This window comes from Cotesia glomerata, linkage group LG1 (genome assembly GCF_020080835.1).
Source record: "Cotesia glomerata isolate CgM1 linkage group LG1, MPM_Cglom_v2.3, whole genome shotgun sequence".
NCBI lineage: Eukaryota > Metazoa > Arthropoda > Insecta > Hymenoptera > Braconidae > Cotesia > Cotesia glomerata.
In genome coordinates, this window is record NC_058158.1 from 28219774 (window position 1) to 28230138 (window position 10365).

The 10365-nt window shown below is 29.1% G+C and overlaps 1 protein-coding gene and 1 long non-coding RNA gene across 2 annotated transcripts in view; one reads left to right on the forward strand and one right to left on the reverse strand.

The window, feature by feature from the left end:
• LOC123275225 (protein turtle homolog B-like) overlaps window positions 1–10365 on the reverse strand; it is a 333309-nt gene that overhangs the window by 35284 nt on the left and 287660 nt on the right. The window lies entirely within an intron of this gene.
• Window positions 5957–10365, forward strand: part of LOC123275226 — a 17204-nt gene continuing 12795 nt past the window's right edge. Inside the window, exon 1 of the long non-coding RNA XR_006511648.1 lies at window positions 5957–6074. This is a non-coding gene — a long non-coding RNA (uncharacterized LOC123275226). The remainder of the gene's footprint in view (window positions 6075–10365) is intronic.

Consider the following 10365-nt stretch of genomic DNA (forward strand, 5'->3'; position numbering starts at 1 on the left):
TATCTTATTACTTGACACCTCAAACTTAACTCCCTTATAAGAAGATAATTACGAGATCATGAGCCCTTTATCCGAAATTTTCAACACCAACTTTGGTCATAAATTCTATATAAGCATATATGACCATATATAAACATATCGTTATATCAGGACATATCAGGCCATATCTAAATGAAATTCACTTTCATTTTAATTAATATTGTACATAACGAACCGAAAGATGTCAACAAACCTTTTTTTTTCGTTTGAACTGTGTATTCCCATGAAAGAAAAAATTCTTATTAATCAGGGCGAATATTATTTTTATTTTAGAGATTGACGATTCTGATAAAAATAAAAACTATTATAATTATCAATTTGAAAATTACAATTACTTGTCAGTTTGTATAAACAGCTATACAACATAAAACTTTTATTATTCTATTGCATTATTAAATTTAAACAAAGCAGTATTTAACTTTATTACCTTTAATTTAAATAATACTATAAAATAAAAAGTACTCTTTAAATGGAATGAACTCCTGAAGAAGAGAATTTATAACTAAATAATATAGTTCGCATTCATTTTATTTAGTTAACCGTTGTTTTGTGTAAATTTCAGAATTCGCAACATACTTAGAAAGTAAATGGTAAGAAATGAATGTTTTGATACTCCGTTTGTAAATACTTTATTTTTTCTTAACCTTCTCAACTGAAGAAAATTGAATATTCAGCCAAAAGGCTAAGTACGCAGAAGAGTTAATCAAAATAACTTTCGAAAAATGACAGCTTTTATAAGGGACTAAGTTGACGATATAAACAGATTCATCGTTAAAGTAATGGCCTGCGGCGACTTAATGTCTTTTTCTTGGGAGAAAAGTTGCCCTGAAAGTCTCCTGAGGGTCTATGACTCTATATGAGTTGAACAACATCAATATACAATGTACATATACAATCTACTTAACACATGAATAAAAGTTTATACGTACGAGATGTATGTAAATTTTGTTTGGTAAACGAGCTAAGCGAAGTGTACACAAGCCAACATCTCAAGTGTCCTGTGTATTCCTGCGTTTGCTATTTCTCGTCAGAAAGCTCTGACGGTAATGCTTGAATCCGTACCAGAGCAAGAGAGAGCACGTTAATGGGAGAAGACAATCTATGAGGACAAGGTCATTCTTGAAATTAGACGCACACGAGCCAACCAGTATACCTGCTAACTTTTCTTGTCCGTAAACCCTGTCACTAACTTTCTCGTCAGTATAACTTATGCTTTAATACAGGAATTTCGTAGGACATTGTAGCAACCGCCGGGCAAAGCTAGTTTGAATAATTTACTTTATAAATGTTTAATATTTCAGACTATGTCGTAAAGATATACTCTTGAAGTAACAATTTACAGAATCTATTAATCATGTGTTTTGGCTTAAAATTGATTATGTTTTAAATATTTCGCCATAAATTATTGCTGTAAGAAAAATGGAGGGAAAGAAAACATCACATGACTCAAAAAATTCAACTTTTTTTTAAGTTGATAAATTATTTGTAAAATTATTCAAAAATATGTGTAAGCAATGCTATTCTTATTGCCGAGGCTGAAGGCTGTCGAGTATCGTGAGACTCGTGACAAGACTCGCCCCCACTCAACGAGGGTTGAGAGGACTACGAGAGAGATTGTTAGGGGCATTCCGACGCCACCCTTCATGAGGACCTCACGCGATGGGTCCTAGGTCCTAGGACAACGTCACCCAGTCATTGTCATCCCTTAATTATATTGGCTTTCATTAGTTGTCTCATTCCGTAGTCATTGTCGAGTTATTACTTGTAGATGTATAAATGAATATAAGTAGTATATAAAATATAAATCTCGAGTCTTACATATGTTAAAAAATTTTCTTGCTCTCCTAGCCGAAAGTACGCTCTTCCTGGACGCACTTTACCCAGGAAGAGCAACTTTTATGGCCTGCTCTAACGCATGCGCGCTACGCATATTTTCTGGCCGGCAGCATAGAACCTCGCTTTCTTTCGTATTTTCGTGGCGCAACCGGCCTATACAGCGAGTTTCAATTGTATATAACAGTCACAACATCGTCTGTATGTAACGTGTCAGCGCAGAAACTAACCAAAAAATGTCAAATAAATAAAAATAATTTCTAACTAGATTATTGTTAATGAACTATTTAATAATAATACAGCAAAGATAATTTATATAAAAATTTTAAAAAATAATATAAAAGTTTTGTAAATTTTATTTGCTTTCTTTTATATTTTGACAGCTAGTAAAGCAATGTTTATAAAACAATTCATGTACTCTACAAGCTTCTAATAATTTAATTTCAATCTTTCTTAACCGTCTAATTAAAAACTAATTTTTAATCAACTTTAAAAATTAATTTTGTTATTAAATCGAGTTTAAATATTAAGTCGGTTAGCAAATGCAAAAATTTGAATAATTAGTAGTGATATGAGTTCGACTTCCGGTTTGCTCTACCTAATCTATTTTTCTGATTACAGGTCAGCTTCTATTGAGATGGTTATGCTTCAATATTACATTTTAAGTGAAAACAGGTTACTTAAATGATGACTTATTTCAGCGAACATGATTAAATAGAATTATAAAAATTCTTTTACTGTCATAAAAATTTTTATAACGATTTTTTCATCACACACGCGATCAATATTCATTCAAGTAATGTTTTTTACGTGATTTATTGTTTGCGTTATATGTAACTCAGCTATACATATAAGCATGAACACATGTATACAGATCGTTGATGGGAAATTAATGGATAAAACATTGATTTCATTTCTAGAATACGTACCAAAAAATAACAAAAGAAAAGCAAAAAGACATGAAAGTATAAGATAAATGATAAATTTTCTCCTTCCATAAATATGCTGAAAAATAATTTTATCATAAATCAATAAAAAAAATATGTACATACATAGCGAAAGTTGAACTACGTTGAAAATATTTTAATTAAATTCTTCACGTTCATCATCACATAATATTACATTGTGTCATTAACTGAATAGGATAGAAGTACCGTTTTTGGCCAGAATATTTGAATTAATTTATAAAAAATTATAATATTATAACCATATTTTTGTTGAGTTTTAAAAAATTTATATTAAAACAAATTGAGTGTAATGGTTTATTAATATAAATTCATTTCTATCGTTTATTTAAACAATAAATGGCCATAAACGGTACAGCAGCCACAAACGGTACTTCTACTCTAACTCTAATTTATGAAAATGTATATATTATCTATCTATCTATATATAAGCAAAATAGGGTTCCTTTGACGCTCCATCATGTCAAAATTACTGAATCTATCGGGATGGGACTGCGACCATTCGACGCAGAATTTTCCGTAAATGATTATAGACTACTTATTTTTTCGATTTTATCAACCCTTTCTCATTTTTTTTTACGATTTACTTTTATAAAAATTTTTCCCGTAAATAAAAACAAAAGACAGGCATTTGCTTTTAATTCCTTTGTTTTTTTTTTTTATGGACATGAACGTAAACGGATTATATTAAATCTTTTCCTTATATTCAGCTAAAGACCCACTCACACCTTTCTGCGCCTCCACCTACACCCTCCCACGCATTGCGAGAATGTAACCGAGTAAAATGAATGTATTTTCCCAACACTTGATATGTGGAAAATAAATTCGGCTCATCTTTAATGAAAATTCGTAAAAAACATGTAAAATTAATTTTCTATAAAAAATTGATGTCACTGAGAAAATTTTGATAAACGGAAAAATTTGTCGCACTTGAAGCTAGGCAAATTCCTTTACTTATGAGACCTGTAATTTCTTTAACTGAAACTTCCAATGCTCATTTCAAATTTACATTTTTCATATCAATTATTATTCATATTTGTAAGAAAGCCATGGGAATGTTATAATAATCGCACATTGAGAGTTACAATGAATATTAGCTAGAATGATCACATGGGTAATTTATCCAGGATAAAAGGTACATACCAATTCGATGGAATTTAGAATCTGTGCAAGTCAAAACGATACTCTAATTAAATTTCAAGTCTAGATCTAAAAATGCAATTCGATAAAGCGCCCAGCGGAGTGGATGAGTAAAAGCTAGTGTAATATAAAAACGAATTTAACTGAATTCCTATCGGAATTAATATCGTTTACATTATCCAGCTATATTAGTGTACGAGATTGTGCAGTCACCGTGCAGTGAAACCACATCCGTTACCTGTTCTGTATCAGAGTCTTGCGTTCTCTATAAATACATGTTTAATATTTATAATATAACTCTGATTTATACACATATTTTATTTATAGTCTAATAGAAAGCATGCATGAATACATAATAATCTCGGATAAAATATTTTTTCAATATAAAACCAACACTTCCTATCTCTAACACTGATAAATATTCACGAAATAATATTTGTTCATAGAAACAGTCATTTTATCTATATTTAAATCATTTATGTTGACTGAATAGAAGTTGAAAGTACGTAGACATCGAAAAAAAAGTGGTAGAGATATTGTTGTATAGTGAAGTGGAGAGTAAATTATAGAGGGGATGCTGCAACAATTTATTGGTTACGGTTTTAAAATTGACAAAAGTGTACTCCCGAAAGTGTGTTTTGACATTGAATGAACGAATGAGTGAATGAATGGGAAGTGACAATGCTTGACTCAGAAATTCAAAAATAACTTCAATATAGCTAAAAATATAGCGATTGTTTGGCTGAATACACACGTAACGGTCTAGACTACCGTCGTAGTGATGGACGGTATTTCTCATTCATAAGTGAGAATATTTTAAATTGTTTATGACAGTCAGAGTGAGCCATTCATAAATACTGCTTTCCAAATTTCTGTCGAAAAAATCCATCATTATGTTTTCGGCAATTATTATATGTATTTTTAAGGACATTTCTTTGATGAAAAGTGCAGGATGAGTGGGATTACCTAATTTTCAAATTAATACACTTATTAATTAGTTAGCTCCATTTGTGACCTGTGCATTAGTTAGTCTTTATGATTCACGTGAATCATCAGTGCGTGGGAAACAACAATCAGCTTTCGATCTCTTGACTGCAATTCAATTCCAATTACACCATAAAGCCTCTACCAGCTAATGCTTCTATTGCAAATGCGTTCTGTGAAATTAATCACGATATGGGCTCTCTTAGAGGTTGAACATCCTCATATTTCAATAATTTACACCGTAGAAATTATTACGAAGTGGAATCAACTGATTTCATCAGACATAATGACTAGTAGGGGTTGTTTGACGTCTCATTCACATCCAAATACACAATAAACAAAATTGTATCAATGTAATTAGATAAAAAATTAACTCTCGGCATTTTCATTTTCCGAAGTGTCATCGAATTCTTAAACTAATAAAAAAAAGCCCGGTCTCGAAATATCAATTTGTTCCGGAGTAATTATTGGTACATACAAAATGGAGTGACATGGGGTTACATCACACTAATTAATTTCGAAATTAATTAATCGATGTACGACGTCTACATTTAGCAATATAAGTCAACCCATGAAAAAATTTTTTGACGTACACGGAAAAAAAAATATCGCTCTCATAGCAATACTGTATTCCCGGGTCAAAAAATTTAGTCTGTTTTATGATTAATAAAAATTTTTAATATTTTTCATTCAATTTAATTTTATTATGTGCATCTATTTTATATAAGAATTTAATCTGTTTTTGCCCGTACTATTCCCAATTCAGACCAATTTCAGATCATTTTTAATGTTATAATAAAATTGTTTTCTATTGTTTCAAGACCAAAATCAGACTTTTTTGTCACAATCATTTAACTGGTTTTGATCGCATCAAGGTCAAAAACAGACCAAAACGTTGCATAATTTTTAGTCGGTTTTTGATCGCCTGTAGATCAAAAACAGACCTGTTACGAATTAGATAGTAATAATAATAATAAAAAAAATAATAATAATATATTTATTTATTTATTATTATTTTATTCATGTCCTCGAAGATCCTCTACAGGGCACAGCTTTTCATTCTCTGAAATTGAAATAGTGACTATTCACTATTTCGTAGTGCAATGTATACCAGTTCATAAAACAAGAGAGCGCATGAATATATTATAAATTAATTTATTTTTTCAAATAAATGCGACTTATAATTTTTAATGAGATACTTGTGAGTCCAAAAAATTATAAGTCACTATCTTAGTCGACTTTTGGCCTTCGAACATTTAGAGTGAAAATTGTAGATCAAAAACAGTATAAGATTTCATATTGAATTTGAAAACAATACATAAAGTCCATCTACAAATTAACTAGACTAAAAACCGATCAAACTTTTAAAACTTTTTAGTCTCATTAGATTAGAAACAGCATAAAATATTCATAGCTGCTCAATTATTTTACTAAAAAGTTATTTAGACTTAAAACAGATCAAAAATAATTTGAATAGTAGATCAAATATAGATGAAAATGTTTTTAAAAGTTCAAATACAGATCAATAAGTTCAAATGCAGATCATTTAGCTTAAAATCAGTTTAAATTTTTCGACCCGGGTTGCTATGTAATAGTAGCTATCCCCACTTAGCCATCTGTTTGATTGTTACTAGAACCATTTACTAGATCGCTCTGACAAAAATACGTTAGATAGCTAAAATAACTATACGGGTTCGGTGGGAGAGCCATATGAGATTGATGTGAGAGCTAAACGTCTCGCTGTAGTTTCGTATTTCGCGCGCAATCGTGTGTGTATTGACATATTTCATAACCTCCAAAAATATTTGTTATGGTTATCATGAATTGACTAATGACTACCTAATGAATATTTATCAATATAATGTCAATGAAAAATGAGTTAATTCGAAGTTTATATTATAAATAGGCATTAAAAATATAGCTAAATAGAATTTATCTAGAAAAACTTAATTTTTAAACCAAATTTAAATTTAAGTTTTAAGCGTTTTTCTGTTCTATACACTGTAAAAAAAAACCGGTCTGAGTTCATGCGGTGTACGGTGTTAAAAATTCCGGTGTTAAATTCAACACCGAAATCGGTGTAGCAGTAACACCGTTCGCGGTGTAAATATTTTTTTTCGGTGTTAAATCGGTGTTATAAATTTTCCGGTGTTGATAGTATTTTAACTAACTCAATTTTCATAATTAAACTTTTTATGTTTAATAATCGAAAATAAATAATCGAAAAAAGTTAAGATTTAAGTTAGAAAGTTTAAAATAATAAAATATTAAGTAGATAAAAATTTTTAATTAAAATAAATACACTGTAAAAAATTTCGATGTAAAAATGGACCCGGAGCACTTTGGGAGCATTTTGGGACATCATATAAATAATCGGAAACTTCAAAATAGTGCATTTTAGTAATTATTTCATAACTTTTAAGTATTTTTTTTAATATTTTCGGAATACTTCTAAGATAATTTTAGAATCAATGCAATTTATTTGAAGCAATTAAGTTGAAATTTTATCCTTAAATCTTATGTGGAACCTTTTTTGAATAATCTTAAAACATTTTTTTAACTATTTGAGAACAAATTTTGAATACTTTTGAGGCATTTTTCGGATATTTTTGATACAATTTTGGAACATTTCTTGGACAGTTTTAGAGTGTTTTTATAACAAATTTGAACCATTTTTACGATAATTTTGAATGTTTTTTTTAAATGATTTTCATAGAGATAATTTATTTTTGCACAGCTGTAGATTTGTCCCGAAATTAATGGATGAAAAGTTTTTTAGACAATTTTAGGACGTTTTTGGGACAATTTAAGAATTTACGAATTACCCATTTACGGTGAAATTAAAAGAATTTTCCTTCATAATGATAATATAATGCTGTTGTGTAAGCTATAAGAGACTATGTGTTACAATATGAGTTTATGTGCAAATGAAATATCTGAAAAAAAAAAGCAAAGTTATCAAATTATTAATTTATCATGTTGAAAACATCCATTATATTATGAGAAACATCATGGTTACGATAAAAATAATTATTATATTGTTCCTAAACATTTAATATTGTAAATATTATTTAACTTGTTGTATAACATTCATTAAATCGATTTCTGCGTAATTTTATAGATTGAAAATTCTTAAATAAATGTTACTTGTCTCATTTTGATAAATATTGAATATTAATTGTGTTTTATGGATTATGTAATATTCATACTCGATACGGCGTAAATTTATTCTACTGTTACACCGGTATTACACCGGTTTAACACCGGATTTTTAACACCGCAAAATAGCACCGCTACACCGGTGTTAATACACAGGTGTTACATAGCGGTGTTAAAATGAGTCCATTTTAACACCGCTTTTTTTTACAGTGTATCATTATTTTTGTAAATTGTTTTATACTTTTTAAAAAATTGTCGATTGATATAATTATACTCATTGCTAATAAATAATTAAATCATATTATTATTTCAATTATAATTTATAATAATTTATTGTGATAATCATCCTAATTTTTTATTGACTTTTTTCATATCCTTTTATTTCATTAAATTATTCTACGAAAATAAACTAATTGATTTGAAATTATTCTTTTAATAAATTCAATTTTTGATAGTTTTTTTATATACATAAATCTTAAATAGAGAGCTCAAATAGAGTGCTCAGTAAAGAGCATGAGATAAAAATAAGTCCCACGTTAGCTGACCCTTTTGGGCCACTAACGCTATCTCACTCTGTCAAAGCATGTTTCTCTATCTAAATTTGTCACCTCTACTATCGTCATATTGACAACACCCTTTAAAACGCCTACAACTTTTCCTGACCAATCAAGAAACGCAAAAACATCCCTTCTAAATGCAGTGACTTAGACAGTAAGAAACAAACTTAAACTTTGACAAAATTACAACAGTCTACCGATAAACGTAAAACAGATAATACATACAAACATAACGTCTCCGCGAACGTCTTGCTCCCAAACTTTAAATTCAATTTCACTATTTTATGTATTAATTTGTATTAGTTGATCTTCATTAGTTTTTATAAATAAAGAAAATTAAATTAATATGTGGAATGGTCATTTTTAGATTCAAGTTTTCTATTTTATTGTTTTATTGCACCTTTGTACTTAGCAGTAAGTATTTTTTCAAAGGTTGTAAATAAAGGGATGAAGAAAAAATTCACAAATAACAGATGTTTAGTTAAGATAGTTTAGAAAAATTTTTGTATGCGTAGGAACGGAGAGTATAGATTTGTCTCGTGGCAAAAATGTACATTATAAGTACAGAGAGTGTAAGAAACGAAGTATGACTGATGCGGGGGTGAGAAACCCAGGTAGTAAGTAAGATCTAATTGTATGGGACTCGAAGAGAGGGTTCCTACTTAACTTCGATGTACGACAGACCTCTGTCCTTTAACTCTGTCAATTTTTTCTAATAAATACTCACTTTAAATTAACCGCCCCGTGATACCTTAAAAATAACAACTTAATAAACATTTAGTATCCTATCCTATAAAACCCGATACTACAAATATATTCGTTAATCTTTAAAATAAAATAAACTAAAGAAAACATTAAAACAAACAAATAACCCCCTAACAAATTGTCGTAAAAATCTCTACGCGACAATATGAATAGATCAAAAATTTTTATATAGCCTTATCAGCTCATATCAAGCTTGATCAAAATATTTTCACGGGTATAAATAAGAAAAAGTGGATTTAACTAATTGAGAATCATGTAAATTTACTCTAATGAGATATCCAAATCTTGAATTATATTTTTCCAGTATTTTTACTGACTCTTTTTCTATAAATACATTATTTCTGGCATGTATGCATGTACCTGTTAATCCTGTTTTCAGAAAATCTTTTATATATAATAAAAGAGTACAGTAAATGAAAAAAAAAAAAAAAAAAAAAAAAAAAAAAAAAAAAAAACAAAACCAGAAAAAAAGTATAATAAAAAGATGTTGGATATGTGGAAAAGAATTTAACGCCTGAGATCCGTTTTATTTGATGCAGGTAGTGAGGGTTTGTTGGCTACGTAATTGAAGTTTCCACATGAAGGTGGTAAGTTTGTTGAGAAAACGAGTTTCTGCTCGTGAAATCGACTCTATTCTTGACGTTTCTATTCTTAAAAATTCTTCTTTAGACAATACAATACTTATTTTATACCATCTTCAGATTATTCTCATTTAACTTTTCTTTATAGATTTTTTTTTCATCTTGGAGGTTTATTTTCCTGAGTTTGACGGGTCCAAATAAGTCTTCTGATACTATTAATTTGAAAAGTTTTCTCGTTTCTGATTTTTTTACTTTTATAATAATAAAATATCACTGGTATTTTGATAAATGAAATTTAGTTTGAAATTTTTAAAATCTGTTGCTTTAAAATAAATGACTTAA